This window comes from Crocuta crocuta, unplaced genomic scaffold (genome assembly GCF_008692635.1).
Source record: "Crocuta crocuta isolate KB4526 unplaced genomic scaffold, BGI_CrCroc_1.0 scaffold84, whole genome shotgun sequence".
NCBI lineage: Eukaryota > Metazoa > Chordata > Mammalia > Carnivora > Hyaenidae > Crocuta > Crocuta crocuta.
Window position 1 is genome coordinate 6,449,932 of NW_027530213.1, and position 16,929 is coordinate 6,466,860.

The 16,929-nt window shown below is 40.9% G+C and overlaps 1 protein-coding gene across 1 annotated transcript in view; it reads right to left on the bottom strand.

Annotated features, from left to right (window-relative positions):
* MRPS6 (mitochondrial ribosomal protein S6) overlaps positions 1–16,929 on the bottom strand; it is a 138,125-nt gene that overhangs the window by 82,135 nt on the left and 39,061 nt on the right. The window lies entirely within an intron of this gene.

Below are 16,929 nucleotides of genomic sequence, written 5' to 3' on the forward strand. Positions count from 1 at the left end.
CAAACAGACTCACACCCATACATACACATGGCAGATTCAGCCAATATCTTGGCTGTAAGATTAGGGTTAATTGAATGCTGTCTGCAACACTCTTTTTATATTTTATATTTTTGCCTATCTCATTGACCACCATTTTGTAGTTATGGCAGCGAGCAGGCAAAAATGGGGATTTATTGCAGGACTCCAGACTATATCCTAGAATCTGGGAACAGGATGTATCGCTGGGGCTCCTGGGGAGCTAGATGTGCATTTTTGGTTTCTCTGGGACTACATGTATCTGTCTCTGCTATGCTCATGAAGTGTCTGACCCTGGTTCCCCCTTCCCCCCACCCCCATCTTGTCTCTCTAGACATAAGTGCCCGCCGTGGAAGACAGCTAGCCCATAGCCAGAAAGTCCTGAAGACAAACATGCTGAGTTCAAGTGATCACCAACACTGGCACTCATCTCTCATTTGAAATCCACCTTGAATCTAAGACAGTGTAGCCATGAAATGCAAACACTTAGTCCTCAGGAAAGAGCCATCATCAGAAGCTGCAGACAGGACAGGTCTTGCCAAAGATAACTGCTTGGGGGAAGTAGAGCTTGGAGGTTAAGGATATGGAGTCTAAGCCCGACTGCCTGGATCCAGACCCAGGTCTTGCTGCTTCATGGCTGTATGACCTTGACCAAGTAACTGAATTCTCAGAGCCTTAGTTTCCCCATCTGTAACATAATCATACCTGAGGAACAGGGTTGTGGCAAGGATTTCATGAAGTATGTGGAAAGCATGGAGATCTACTTGCCACGTGGGAAGTGTTCAATAACTCTTTGCCATGTATTCTGATTGCAGAGACAGACAAGGAAACAGAAGCAGGTCGTGTGAATGTGCTCTCCACCTCAGGTGCTAGAATCTTTGCATTTATGTCTTTGTTTGTTTATTTGTTTATCTAAATCAACTTCTTTGACTCCCATCTACCAAACCTAATAAGTGATTCCATCTCAGTCATGATTTGCTTCTGGAATGCTCATTCTCCATCCAGACCAAAGAGATGCATCTAGAGGTAGGAGATTCTATCCCCCCAGGCCTACATGTGTGTGAGTTCATTGATTCACTCACTGTGGAATGGTCATTATAGGTGCTGAGGACTGGGGACGCAATGGTGACCAAAAGCACCGTGGTGACCTTTCTGCCTTTGGAAGAAAAACTTCAAAAGTGTAATCAGCAAGGCTTGGTGAATGGGTGGATGTGGAGGGTGAGGGTGAGGAGGGGGTCAACAGCACATCTGGGCTTTTGTTCTGTATCATTGCATAGATACTGGTGACAGTTAGGGAGACAGCATGAGAGGGACATCACAATTCTTGTTTGGGCCAAAAGCCAGGATGTTTGAAGTGAGAGTGGGGCACTGAGAATCAGGCTGCCCAGGCCCCAGCCCAGCCCTGAGCTCAGGAGCATTGCAACATCAGGCGAGTCCCTTAACCTCTCTATCGTTTTTCTTGTCTGAAAATGAGGAAAGTAATAGCTCTAGGTCACAGGGCTGTTGCGAAGATAAAACACATTTATACAGGCGTATCTCATTTTATTGTACTTCACTTTATTGTGCTCTGCACATATTGCGTTGCTTACAAATTGAAGGTTTGTGGCAACCTGGCATCGAGCGAGTCTATTGGCACCATTTTTCCAAGAGCAATTGCTCACTTCCTGTCTCTGTGTCACATTTTGGTAATCTCACAATATTTCCAACTTTCTCATGTTATTTGTCATGGTGATGTGATCACTGATTACAACTTGATGAAACCTGAGATGATGGTTAGCATTCTCTAGCATTAAAGTATTTTTTAATTAAGGTATACACATTGTTTTTTTAAGACATATTGCTATCGCATACTTAAGAGACCACAGAGTAGTAGAAACATAACTTTTGTGTGCAGTGGAAAACCAAAAAATCCACTGACTTGCTTTATTGCAATATTCACTTTATTTTGTTGGTCTGGAACTGAAACCACAATATCTACAAGGTGTGCCTGTACACAAAAGTGTCTACAACTGTGCCTGGCTTCCTAAGTGTCAGCCTTCAGCACATGATGGGTTTGAGGTGTCTTTGAACCATCAGCAGAATGCAAGCTCCCGAGAGCAGGGACGTGGTCAAATTGCTCTTGGATCCTGGCCCCTGGTACAGTGCCTGATGCACAGGGAGCGCTCAACAAATATTTGTTAGCAGGACAAGGTAAGGATTTTGTCTAGAGAGTGGGCTGCGAGTATCAACCTGTGAGTCCCTGTATGGCTAGGAGCTGAAGTCTTTAGCTAGGTTGAGTTCCTAGGGAGGGAGAATAGAAGGGAAAGGGGTCTGAGCTGGAGGGCTTGAGGAGCCTCAGACTTGGGGCCAGGGGGTCCATTTGGGACATGGGTGTCTCCCATTTCTGCCCCCACACCCCTTGCCTTTTTAGCCTCATTATCCTCAGGGAGTCTGAAACGTAAACATTCTAGAGGAATTTGAAGACAGCTTGAAACTTAGGATAAGGATGCTAGCCTTTCCATCCCAGTGTGGGATAGAAAATGGTGGCATTCTCTCCTCCCTCCTCCTGGATCCACAGCTGTGCAGAGCAATAATATTGCAACATCGTTGGAATTTTTCTTCCTACAAATCCATCCTGCGGAGAGTCAGCTTTAACCCATGCTGCCTGTCCTGTTCTTGCAGCTGAAGCCCCGTATGCCACCCCTCCTTCCCCCCTCCCTTTCCTCCCTCTGCTCTTATTGGAAGACCTCTCGGGTGCCAGAGACTGGCCCCTGAACTCTGTCAGGACAGTCACCCTGTCATGGCTCGTATACTCCCCGGGCCAGCTGTCTGGCAGTTTCCCCCTGTCTTTGATGGTGTTATTTCCCCATGGCTTGGAGGTTCACTCTTGGCATGCCAGGGTGGGGCGCTCAGCCAGAGAGGCCCCCAGGAGGCTGAGTGCCCACCTTTGTGAGCCTACCTCAACCCCTTCATGACCAGTGTCAAGGGCAGGCTGTGGAAATGAGCAAGGAGAGGGCCTGGTTCCCAGTGGAGGGTCTGCCATAAGGCCCCAGCCTGTTTCTGAGAACTTCCCCAGATCAATAGATAGAGCCCAGGCCACAGAAGACAAGTGCAGGGGGGGTTGAGGGGGGCAGAGAGAGGGATGACCAGGGTAGCCTTGTCCTTGAAAACCTGAGGAAAGAAGGTCTCTATCAAATTAGGTTTCAGGGTTTTAAAAAGTTATTTTTATTACATGCATTTTCCCATTGTAAGATCAATAGAATCTCATTACAGCAAATTTGAGAAACAGGAACAAAAAATGCCCCAAATCCCACAATCCAAACCCAGCCACTGTTGACATTTTAGAGGTTTGTTTCTAAACTTCCTATGTGTGTTTTTATTTACATAGTTTTAATCATGCTGTATATATATTTCTGTGTTCTATTTTCTCCTTGGTATGTAATCAGTAGTATTTCCATGTTCTTAACTGACCTTTGTGACTAGTATTAAACACCGTTACATTATATTCTACCTGTTGTCCACTTAATCATCCCCTTTTGGACTCTTCGGTTCCCATTCTTTTGCTCTTCACTCTTATAGCTGATTCCAAGATGAACATCCTCCTGCATCAGATTTTTGTGCAGTTAGGAATGCTTCCTCTAGTTGGCGTCCCAAAGTAGGACATCTTGAATCATTGATGGTTCCTTAGGTCTATTGCCACTCTAGGGCATGCTGGCAGTGTGGAGCAGAGTAGAATCGGAACCAGGGGAAACTGAGATCCAAAGAGCAAGGACCCTCTGCTCTCAGCACCCCAGAAACTGCAACAACCCTTCCCCAGGGCTTGGGTGAGAGGTCAGAGGATCTAGGAAGAGGACCTGGGGATGATTGGAAACACCTGATTTATGTGAAAATCTGTGCCAAAGAACGTGAGTAATGAGTCCATGTGTAATTGCCCATGTGCGGATGGTGGCGTCCCCAGAGCTGCATCACCCTTAGCAGCTGATTGCTCGAGTGCTATATAGCAGTGAATTACAGAAGGACAGGTGAAGGCCACGATCCCAGGGGCATAACATTTAAAGGAGAAGCTCTAATCACCCGGCAGGTGGCATGGAAAGTTACTGAAGGAGAGAAAGTGCCCCACCCCGACGGCTCCTGGAGGCCGCCGTGCCCTACACCTCATTTAGAGCATCATATAAAAAGGGAGTTCCAGCACCTGCTCCTGCTTCATTCCAGACTGCCTACCCCAGCCCCTTACCCCCACTTCAGGCCATCCTGGGTTGTGTCCTTTTGATGTACACACTTATTGGACATTCTTTCATGTTTCAATTATGTCCGGTAGTGAGGTCCTTGTACATCTGACTTTGGTTCCTTCAAACCATAATTCTGGTTCCACCTCCACCTGCTAGCATCTGGCAGGCTTTGGGCCACCTCTCTGCTTCTCCTTTTCCCGTGCTTCCAGGGTGCCCTCACCTCCCTTCCTGAGCTCTCTCCTCACGCGGTTGGGTTCCACTCCCCAGGCCCTGCTGGTGTCTATATCTTCTCCCAGCCCAGATCTTTCTGCTGGGCTCCAGGCCCACATTCAGGTCTGGAATTCCAAATGCGGCTTGGATGCAGCAGTCCAGCCAAAGCCAGCATCCCCCCCTTTGGGTTGCACCTCCCCCAGCCCCTCATCCTGTGAGTGGCACCACCAAACACCCAGATCTTCGGCCAGAAAGGCAGCTCTCCTAGGCTTGCCCTTACTTCTTCCCTCCCATCCAATCAGTCACCAAGTAGCTTTCAAAACCACCCCTTCCTTCTGACCCACCTCCCTCCGGGGTCCTCGAATTGACTCCTCCAATCACTCCTCGCTGAACTGAGTCTTCCTTCTTTCACTCTGTGGCTCCCAGAGTGCTCCTTCTCAAATGTCCTAATCAGGTCACTTCTCTATTAATCTCTCATTGCATCTCTGACTTTTACCATGACCTTGCACGTCCCTGCCTTTGATGAGTTGCTTCCCAGATTCATATAGGCTTCTCTGTTTCTTTGGATAAATATGTTCTTCCTAACTCAGCTGCACTCTCAGCTCCTCTTGAAAGCTTTCCCTAACACCCCACCCCAACCTCTCTGGATTGAACTGTCCTTCCTCTATGTCCTAGCATCTGTGTTTACCTTTGTAATTGTATTTACTACACAGTGTGGTGACATAATTTACTGACCTGTATTCTCTTTCACACACACACACACACACACTTGCTCCTTGAGATAAGAATATATTTTATTACCCAGGCTCAACAATGTGTGGTATGTAGTTAGCGTTTGGTAAATGAACTATATAAAAGTAACACATCATTCTTGTTGTTGAGTTAGTATCATATTTAATGCATTTATTTATATAATTCATAATAAATGCAGGTAATCATCTTGGTCACCTTGGATACAACATTAAATAAGCTGTTGAGAGAGTAGCATTAAGTTTATCTATTCAGTGCCTACGGAACTAATTTTTCCTTGGTGCCTACTAAGTGCCAGACATCATGTTAACACTGGGGATACAGCAGTGAAAAGGTTAGATAAAACCCTTCTTCTCATAGAGCTTGTATTCTAGCGGGAATTTTCTTCTAATGGGGAAGGAAGAAAGGAACTAATTCTTGAGACTTAGTGGAACAGTGGAAGTAGGAAAAAATATCTAGGAAATATTCCATATGAAGCCCCTCTAGACCATCTCCATCAGGATCTTGGGTGGCTTGACTCAAAATTCTCAGCTTGGTCCTCTCTCCATCCATCCCTCCCACCCTTCCTTCCTCCCTCCCACCCTTCCTTCGTTCCTTCCTTCATTCCTACTTTCTTTCCTTCCTTCTTTCTTTCCTCCCACCAACCCTCCATCCCTCCCTCCCTCCCTTCTTTTTGGTTTGTTTTAGTTATACAAAATCATACATATAGTTTCTCCCAACAGCATCCAGCCCTCACCCTAGAGGTAACCACTATTTTTAAATTGATATGGATATTTTGGAATTATTTCTTATGCTTATACATGTATGACTATATATCTAAAAATATATGGTACTGTCTTGTTTTGATATAAATGTACCACATTGTGTGTACCATCCTGCAACCTGCAAATAGTTTCATTTTCTCAACGGTAATAATATGTCTTCAAAAACTCCCCAGTGTCACTATGTAAAAATCTATTTTGTTTTTTAAAACTGCTACTCAACACGCCATAATTTACCTGTATCCTGGTGTATTTAATCATTCTTTTTGTAATTAATTACTTGGTTTTATAATGACTCAGTATCCAATAGAGCAAATCCTTCTGTTTTATTATTCTTCTTAAGAGTGCTTTGCTAGAAGAATAAATGTTAAAATGTTCATACTATCCAAAGCAATCTACAGATTTCATGCAATCCCTATAAAAATACCAACAGCACTTTTCACAGAACTGGAACAAGCAATTCTAAACTTTGTATGGAACTACAAAAGACCCCAAATAGCCAAAACAATATTGAAAAGGAAAACCAAAGGTGGAGATATCACAATTCCAGATTTCAATTTATATTACAAAGCTGTAGTAATCAAAACAGTATTGTGCTGGAACAAAAACAGACACATAGATAAATGGAACAGGATAGGAAGCCCAGAAATAAACCCATAATTATATGGTCAATTAATATTCAACAAAGGAGGCAAGAATATGCAATGTGAAAAAGACAGTCTCTTCAACAAATGGTGTTGGGAAAACTGGACAGCAACATGCAGAAAAATGAAAATGGACCACTTTTTTACACTATACACAGACTCAAAATTGATTAAGGATCTAAATGTGAGACCTGAAACCATAAAAATCCTAGAAGAGAGCACAGGCGGTAACATCTCTGACACTGGCCGTAAAAACATTTTTATAGATATGCCTCTTGAGGCAAGCAGAACAAAAAAGCAAAAATAAACTATTAGGACTACAAAATAAAAAGCTCTGACAGGCAAGGAAATGATCAACAAAACTAAATACAATCCACTGAATGGGAGACAGATCTGATAAAGGGTTAGTACCCAAAATATATATAGAACTTCTACAACTCCGCACTCTCCCCAAAAAAATCAATTAAAAATTTGACGGAATACATGAATAGACATTTCTCCAAAGAAGATGTCCAGATGTCCAACAGCCACATAAAAAGATGCTCAACATCACTCATCGTTAGGAAAATGCAAATCAAAACCACAATGGGCTATTACTCCACACCTGTCAGAAGGGCTAAAATCAAAAACATAAGAAATAACAGGTGTTGGTGAGGATGTGGAGAAAGGGGAAGCCTCGTGCACTGTTGGTGGGAATGTAAACTTGTGCACTGTACCGTGGAAGACAGTATGGAGGTTTCTAAAAAAATTAAAAATATGATCCAGTAATTGCACTACTGGGTATTTACCCAAAGAATATGAAAACACAAATTCAAAAGGACATATGCACCCCTATGTTTATTGCAGCATTGTTTACCATAGCCAAATTATGAAAGCTGACCAAGTGTTCATTGATGGATGAATGGATAAAGAAGATGTGGTATATTATACACAATGGAATATTATTCAGCCATAAAAAATGAAATCTTCCCATTTGCAACAACATCGATGGATCTAGAGAGTGTAATGATGAGCAAAAGAAGCTAGTCAGAGAAAGACAAATACTATATGATCTCACTCATATATGGAATTTAAGAAACAAAACAAATGAACAGAGGAAACAGAAGAGACAAACCAAAAAACAGACTCTTTAAAAAATTTTCTTTTAAAAAAAATGCTTATTTATTTTGAGAGAGAGGGAAAGACAGAGAAAGACAGAGGGAGAGAGAGAATCCTAAGCAGGCTCCATGCTGTCAGCGCAGAGGCTGATGGGGGGCTCATTCTCACAAACTGTGAGGCCATGACCTGAGCTGAAATCAAGAGTCAGAGACTTAACCAACTGAACCACCCAAGCACCCCGAGAAACCGACTCTTAACTCTAAAGAACAAATTGATGGTTAACAGAGGGGAGGTGGGGGGAGGGTAAAATAGATAAAGGGGGTCAAAGAGTACATATCTTGATGAGCACTGAGTAATGTGTGGAATTGTTAAATCACTATATTTTACACCTAAAGCTAACATAACACTGTCTGTTAATTACCCTGGAATTAAACATTTTTTATTTAGAATTTTAAAAAGTGCTTTACTATTCTTGATCCTTTGAATTCCTACACCTGTAGGTTCTTTTGGATATTTTACACATCCTATGATATCATCTGTGAATAATGAGAGTTTTATATTTTTCTTCTAAATTAATATATTTTTCATTTCCATGTCTGGCTTTTTTTCATTGGGTGGGAGCTCCAGTACAGTGTTGAATAGGAATAAAAGTGGACACTTTTGCCTTTTTCCCACTTTCAAAGCAAAATCTTTGAACATTTCACCAATGAGTAAGACATTTGCTATAGCGTTTGTTTTTTTTCAAGGTAAGTTTCACCAGATTGAGGAAATTCTCCCCTATTCCCAATTTTCTAAGAATACTTTTGTATGGGTGATAATATTTTATTAAGGTTTTTATTTTAATTTTAGTATGGTTAATGTACAATGTTATATTAGCTTCAGGTGTACAATACAGTGATTTAACAATTGCACACATTACTAGTGCTCATCATGATAAGTGTACTCTTTAAAAGGATGATAAAATTTCTTGAAAGATATTTTCTGCAGTCTGGGATAATCATAGTTTTATTTGTTCCTGTGGTAACTTATATTGATTTATTTTCAAATGTTATTCTTGGAGCTAATTTAATTTGGTCATGAAATTATCTTCTACTTAATGCTGAATTGGTTGGCCAGTGTTTGTTTGGGATTTTTCCTTGTGGTTTCTGCTGTCAGATTGACCTGAATTTTCCTTCCTTGTCAAGTTTTGGCATTAAGGTTATGCTTTCCTCATATAACAAGTGCTAGATTACTTTTTCTTGTTCTATTTTCTGAGACCATTTGTGTAAGATTGGTGTTATTCTCTAAATGTTTGGGTGAATTCACCATTGAAGATTTCAGGGACTAGAGTTTTCCTTGAAAGGAGGTTTTAAATAATAATTCAATTTCTCTAATAGTTATTCAGATAATATGTTTTTCTTGAGTCTATTTTGATATGTGGAAATTTTCTAGGAACTTCCTGCTTCATTTTTGACATAAAGTCTTTTCAAAAATCTCCTCCTTAAAATGAAAAAACAACACTTATCTTTTTGATGCTGATGGGATCTGCAGCAATGTCCCTGTTTTTAATTTCTGACTCTNGTTTCCTTTGTTGTTCCTCTCACCTGGAAAGCCAGACTTCACTTCCCTGGCTTTTCAAATGATGCTCATCCATTAAGACTCCATACAAGTTTCGTGTAGAATTTGATGACTATCTCATCCTGCACTAGTTTCTTTCTTCTCAGGACATCTATATATTTTTATCTCTAATCTCTTTTTATCTCCAATTTGTTCCTAATCATACACTTTTTCTGTTTTATTGTTTTGTGCCCTCTAATCAAACTGTCTGTTCTGAAGGTAAGAACAAAGACATTTTCAAATTTCCCATAGCACTCAGATGGTGATAATTATACAGAAGGGCCCAGTTAAAAAAGAATACTGACTGAGAGACTAATCATATAGTCCTACAAACTCAATAATACAGAAGTATCACCAAAAAAGTCACAATATCGCAGCATCACTGTTTGATTGATGAAACAGTAAAATAACATACTAAGGATAGGAAAAATAAAAGCACGACTAAAACCGTTCATATTCCAGCTCTTCAATAATAAAAGAGCATCACCCTTTTACACCAGCCTTCACTGTCTCTATTGTCATAAATATTAAAATCTGAACTTAATAAGCTTACATATGAAAGCTAAACAATGAAGCTACGATTTATTTTTTAAAATGTTGAGAAGCAAATAAGCAAAATAAAACTAAAATAAGGAAGAAAACTACTTCTAACTGGAACTAAGAAAAGCCCTATCCTTTTATTACACACTCTGATTAATATTATCCAGATATGATACAATGGGGATGAAGGGGAAAGACAACTCCAGAAGTCACCATGCAATTCCACAGTGTATTAGCCTCGTACAATGGTTCAGGTAAACCCATTTGGAGATTCATCAGAGAAGGAAAACCACGAAGGCATTGGGAATACTACAAAACCATGGGAGACCTTTATAAGAAATTTGAGTTTTCATCCTTGTCTCAGGCTGTTCAGGCTGCTATAACAAAAGTACTGTAGATTGAGTGGCTTATGAACAATAGGAATTATTTCTCACAGCTCTTGGGAAGTTCAAGATCAAGGTGCCAGCAGATTCAGTGCCTGCGGAGGGCACTCTCTCTGGTTCACAAAAAGCTGACTTCTTGCTGAAGTCATGTGGTAAAAAGGTCAAGGAAGTTCTCTGGGATCTCTTGTACAAGAACGTTAATCCCATCTGCAGAGGGGGGGGGTCCCTCCCCTCCCTGAACAGCCAAAGTAATACTGAAGAAGCAAACCAAAATGGGAGACACCACAATCCCAGACTTTAGCCTCTTCTACAAAGTTGTAATCATCAAAACAGTATGGTATTGGCACAAAAACAGACACATAGACCAATGGAATAGAATAGAGAACCCAGAATTGGACCCACAAATGTACAGCCAACTAATCTTTGACAAAGCAGGAAAGAGCATCCAATGGAAAAAAGACAGCCTCTTTAACAGATGGTGCTGGGAAAACTGGACAGCAACATGCCTAAGAATGAGACTAGATCACTTTCTTACACCATACACAAGGAATAAACTCAAAATGGATGAAGAACCTGAATGTGAGACAGGAAACCATCAAAACCCTAGAGGAAAAAGCAGGAAACAACTTTCTTGACCTCAACCACAGCAATTTCTTACTTGACACATCCCCAAAGGCAAGGGAATCAAGAGCAAAAATGAACTATTGGGACCTCATCAAGATTAAAAGCTTCTGCACGGCAAAGGAAACAATCAATAAAACTAACAGGCAACTGACAGAATGAGAAAAGATAGTTGCAAATGACATGCTGGATAAAGTGCTAGTATCCAAAATCTATAAGGAGCTCACCAAACTCCACACTCCTCTATAAGGACATCCAGATGGCCAACAGACACATGAAACAATGCTCAGCATCATTCATCATCAGGGAAACACAAATCAAAACCACACTGAGATACAACCTCTCACTGTTCAGAGTGGCTAAAATGGACAAATCAGGAGACTCTAGATGCTGGCAAGGATGTGGAGAAACAGGCACCCTCCTACACTGTTGGTGGGAATGTAAACTGATGGAGCCCCTCTGGAAAACAGTGTGGAGGTTCCTCAAAAAATTAACAATAGAACTCCCCTATGATCCAGTAATAGCACTGCTAGGAACTTACCCAAAGGACACAGGAGTGCTGATGCATAGGGGCACATGGACCCCAATGTTCATAGCAGCACTCTCAACAATAGCCAAATCACAGAAACAACCTAAATGTCCATCAACTGATGAATGGATCAAGAAGATGTGGTTTATCTATACCATGGAATACTACATGGCAATGAGAAAGAATGAAATCTGGCCATTTGTAACAATGTGGATGGAACTTGAGGGTGTTATGCTGAGTGAAATAAGTCAGGTAGAGAAAGACAGATACCATATGTTTTTACTTATAAGTGGAACAGGAGAAACTTAACAGAGGACCATGGAGGAGGGGAAGGGTAAAAAAATAGTTGGGAAGAAGGAGGGAGGCAAACCATGATAGACTTTTGAATACTGAGAATAAACTGAGGGCTGATGCAGGAAGGGGAGAGGGGAAACGGGGTGATGGGCATGGAGGAGGGCACTTTTTGGGATGAGCACTGGGTGTTATATGGAAACCAACTTGACAATAAACTATAAAAGAAAAAAAATCCCATTCAACCGAGCTCCACCCTCATGATCTAATCATCCTCAGAAGGCACCACTTGCAATACCATCACATTGGGGATTAGGTTTCAACATATGAATTGTGGGGTGACATATACATTTAGTCTATAGCATTCACTGATATTTGTTAAAAATTTAGATCCATAAGGCAAACTACTATAAAAATAGAGAAGATATTTGGAAGTTTAAAAAAATAGTACAGGGGCACCTGGGTGGCTCAGTCGGTTGAGCATCTGACTTCAGCTCAGGTCATGATCTCGCAGTTCGTGAGTTCGAGCCCCGCGTCGGGCTCTGTGTTGACAGCTAGCTCAGAGCCCAGAGGCTGTTTCAGATTCTGTGTCTCCCTCTCTCTCTGATCCTCCCCTGCTCACTCACTCACTCTCTCTCTCTGTCTCTCAGAAATAAATAAAACATTAAAAAAAATTTTAAGTACATCAGAATAATCTTAATGGGGGTGCTAAATAGCAAAAACAAATTCAGTGTATGTGCAACTAAAAAATAAAAGAAAACCAGGAGATGGACATTTTAAGATTAAGATATAAAATATGAGTAGAAATCTAAGAGAGTCAGCCACTTAAATGAGTTCCAATAGATGATAATTCACTTGAAAGGAGAACCATAATCCATTACATAATTTTTTTAGAAACACTCCCTTAAAGAAAGAGTTGGATTTTTATATCAAAAGGGACCCACCAAATACATGTAGCAGGAATATTAAAGAAAACAATGAACCCTGCCATGGTGAGATTTATTTTCCCCATTTTTTATTCCTCAAATACCAAAGAATATATTTCCCCATATGTTTAAGGCATAAAATATTAGAACCTGATATGCATACACATTGTGAAGTGATGACCACAATCAAGCTAATTAACACACCCACTACCTCACACAGTTACCTTTTCCTGTTCACTTGTTTTTGATGAAAACATTTAAGATCTACTCTCTTAGCGCATTTCAACTATAACAGTACAGTATTATTAACTATATTAGTTCTACAGTCACCATGCTATACATTAGGTCCCCAGAACTTATTCATCTTACAACTGAAATTTTGTACCCTTTGGCCAACATCTCCCATTTTTCCCACCTCCCAACTCCTGTCAACCACCATTTTGTGAATTTAACTTCTAAAAATTTCCACATATAAGTGAGATCACACAGTATTCATCTTTCTGTGTCTGGCTTATCTCACTTAGCATAGCATTCTCCAGTTCCATCTATATTGTCACAGAGCTAAAGATAAAAATCTTACACACTTCCAAACAAAAACAGAAGACTACTTACTGAAGACCAACGTTGAAAGTCTCATCTGCAGTTTTCAAAGCCTGGAAGAGCAAAACAACACTGACAGAATGCAGAGGGAATTCTAGAATTCTGTTCCCAGCCCAACTAGGATTCTTGTGATCAGAAAAAGACAGGTTTGGACATACAAAGATTCAAATTACATATCACCCCATAATCTTTCTGAAGAACTTGTCTAAAGAAGTTTTCTTAATCCAGAGAGAATGGATCAGAATAAGGATGATAAGAAAGGAAAGATTTTGTATATGTTATTCAGCACTTAATATGGGTCAAACATGATAATCAAAGGAAGAGATTTTTGGAATGCATAAAAATAGAGCAATCACATCCCCTTACTTTTTCTGAGAAAATTACTGAAGACTATACCTAACCAAATAATAAAGAAGAATCCAAATAAAGACATCAAGACAAAAAGCCAAGTGTGTAATAATAATAATAGTCAAAGTTTATTAAAGGCTTACTCTGTCTCCAATACTATTCTAAACAACTTTACATATAATATCTCATTTAACTGCCCCACTATAACCATGGATATGACATATATTAGCTCCATTATATAGATGAAGAAATCATGACATAAGAATAAATTGCTCAAGGTTGTACAGCCTTTTGGCAAAGCTAATCTTTGGACCCGTGAGGTTGACTATACAGCCACTGCTCTTACCCATCTTTTTTACTTTGATAGTAAACAATAAAACCACCTATTTGGTTATTCTAGATGCTAAACATATAGGAGTAAATAAAACAAAGTATATATCCTTATCATATCTGCACTCTTGTCAGCACAAAGTCAATGAACGTACCTGTGCTATGAAGAAAAACAATGTAGAACAAAGAGTGAATGGGAAAAGCTTCTATTATTGATGGTGGTGGTCAGAGATGGCATCTCTGAGGAGACACTGGATCAAAGACCAAATGAGGTGAGGAAGGCTGCCATGAGGATGTGTGGGGGAAGTGTTCCAAGCACCATAACAGCAGATGTGGTCTTGGAAAACTTAAGAAACAATAGGAGGCAGTGTGGCTGGAGTCAAGTGAATGTAAGGAGAATAGTAGGAGGTAGAAGGACAGAGGTACCAAGAAACCAGATCACCTAAGATCTGTAGACCATGGGAAGGACTTTAGATTATATTCTAGTGTGATGAGAAACAATAGGGAAAAAATTCACTCTTTCTTTGATTTGGAGACAAGATTGTAGAAAGGCAAAAGGGAAAGAATCAGGACAGTTAAGAATCTATTATGATGGGGCACCTGGGTGGCTCAGTTGGTTAAGCCTCTGACTTCGGCTTGGGTCATGATCTCGCGGTTCGTGGGTTCGAGCCCCACGTCGGGCTCTCTTCTGACAGCTCAGAGCCTGGAGCCTGTTTCGGATTCTGTGTCTCCCTCTCTCTCTGACCCTCCCCTGTTCACACGGTCTCTTTCGGAAATAATTAAAAATATTAAAAAAAAAAAAAAAAGAATCTATTATGATAATCCAGGAGAGACGTGATGTTGCTTTGGACCAGAATGATATTAATAGAGGAACTGGAGATTTGCTTTGAAGATAGAACTAACAGAATTTACTATGGAATCGAATGTGGGAGTATGAGAGAAAGCAGGGAATTGAGTTTGATTTGGACGTGATTGACCTGAGTAAGAGGATTAACAGGGTGCCATTCAAGGAGGTGGAGAACACCAGAAGAAGACCAAATCTGGGGAAAGAATTAAGAGTTTAGTTTTGTAGACATGTTAGCTTTTGATATCCCTACTGGACATGTCAAATTGGTGAGTGGAGTTTATTTTTTTCTTTTTAAATGTTTTATTTATTTCTAGGAGAGAGAGAGAGAGACAGCGTGAGCAGGGGAGGGTCAGAGAGAGAGGGAGTCACAGACTGAAACAGGCTCCAGGCTCTGAGCTGGCAGTCAGCACAGAGCCCGACGCGGGGCTCGAACCCACAAACCGCGAGATCATGACCCAAGCGAAAGTCGGCCGCTTAACCGACTAAGTCATCCACGCGCCCCTGGTGAGTGGTGTTGAGAGGTCAAGATTGGAGGTACAAAGCTAGAATTATCTGTGAAAGACGGTGTGTAAAGACATGGGACCAAATGAGATCACCTAAGGTATGAGGTAAGTGAAGATGGAAGTCTGAGGACTCAGTCTTGGGGTACTCCAATATGTAAGAGTCAGGAAAAAGAAAATGAGAGGGAGTCTCCTAGAGATAAGAGAACACAGGGAGTATGTACTATCATAGAAGCCACAGAAGGAAAATAGCTTTAAGAAACCAATGCTGGGGCGCCTGGGTGGCTCAGTTGGTTAAGCGTCCGACTTTGACTCAGGTCATGATCTCACGGTCTGTGAGTCCATGGCCTATGGGTTCAAGCCCTGCATCAGCCTCTGTGCTGACGACTTGGAGCCTGGAGCCTGCTTCAGATTCTGTGTCTCCCTCTCTCTCTCTGCCCCTCCCCAACTCATGCTCTGTCTCTGTCTTTCAAAAATTAATAAATGTTATACCATTCATAGCAATGTGGATGGAACTGGAAGGTATCCTGCTGAGTGAAATAAGTCAGTCAGAGAAAGACAGGTATCATATGTTTTCACTCATATGTGGATCTTGAGAAACTTAACAGAAGACCATGGGGGAAGGGAAGGAGGAAAAAAACAGTTACAAACAGAGAGGGAGGGAAACTATAAAAGACTCTTTTATTTTTTATTTTTTTATTTTTATTTATTTCTAGGATAGAGAGAGAGAGCGTGAACAGGGGAGGGTCAGAGAGAGAGGGAGACACAGACTCTGAAACAGGCTCCAGGCTCTGAGCTGGCAGTCAGCACAGAGCCTGACGCGGGGCTCGAACCCACGAACCGTGAGACCATGACCTAAGCGAAAGTCGGACGCTTAACTGACTAAACCACCCAGGCGCCCCTAAAAGACTCTTAAATACAGAGAACAAACTGAGGGTGGATTGGGGGGGTGGGGGAGAGGAGAAAATGAGTGATGGGCATTGAGGAGGGCACTTGTTGGGATGAGCACTGGGTGTTGTATGTAAGTGATGAACCACGGAATCTACCCCCAAAACCAAGAGCACACTTTACACAGTGTATGTTAGCCAATTTGACAATAAATTATATTTTAAAAAATAAAAAATAAATGTTAAAAAAAGAAACTAATGCAAAAATAATTATAGTGTACTTACATGATTTAATTTTAAATTGTTTAAAGGAGGCTTAAAATAATGTTAAAAAATGTTGGAGGAAAACAATGTTAAAAAAATATTCCTAAACAGTCTGAAAGGTACTTTGAGGCAGTAGTTAAGAGCTTGGGAAACATGAGATGACACATATAAATATGGTACTAGGCACTTAGCACTCAACAAGTAATAATTATATTATTTCCATTATCATCATCAACAACAAAATCTAGGATATAGAGAGTTGAGTAGGGAGAGCAAGAGTAAAGCAAATTTCTCAGGTTGTGGAGATAATAGAAAAGAAGAGGAGTAATAAATGCTATTTAATTCTTGATGTTGATTGATAAATGTAGGTTAAAATAGGTTTGTTAAAAATGTAAGAATATCTAGGGGCGCCTGGCCGACTTCAGCTCAGGTCATGATCTCACGGTTTGTGGGTTCGAGTCCCTCATTGGGCTCTGTGCTGACTGCCAGCTCAGAGCCTGGAGCCTGTTTCAGATTCTGTGTCTCCCTCTCTCTCTGACCCTCTCCTGCTCACGCTCTCTCTCTCTCTCTCAGAAATAAAT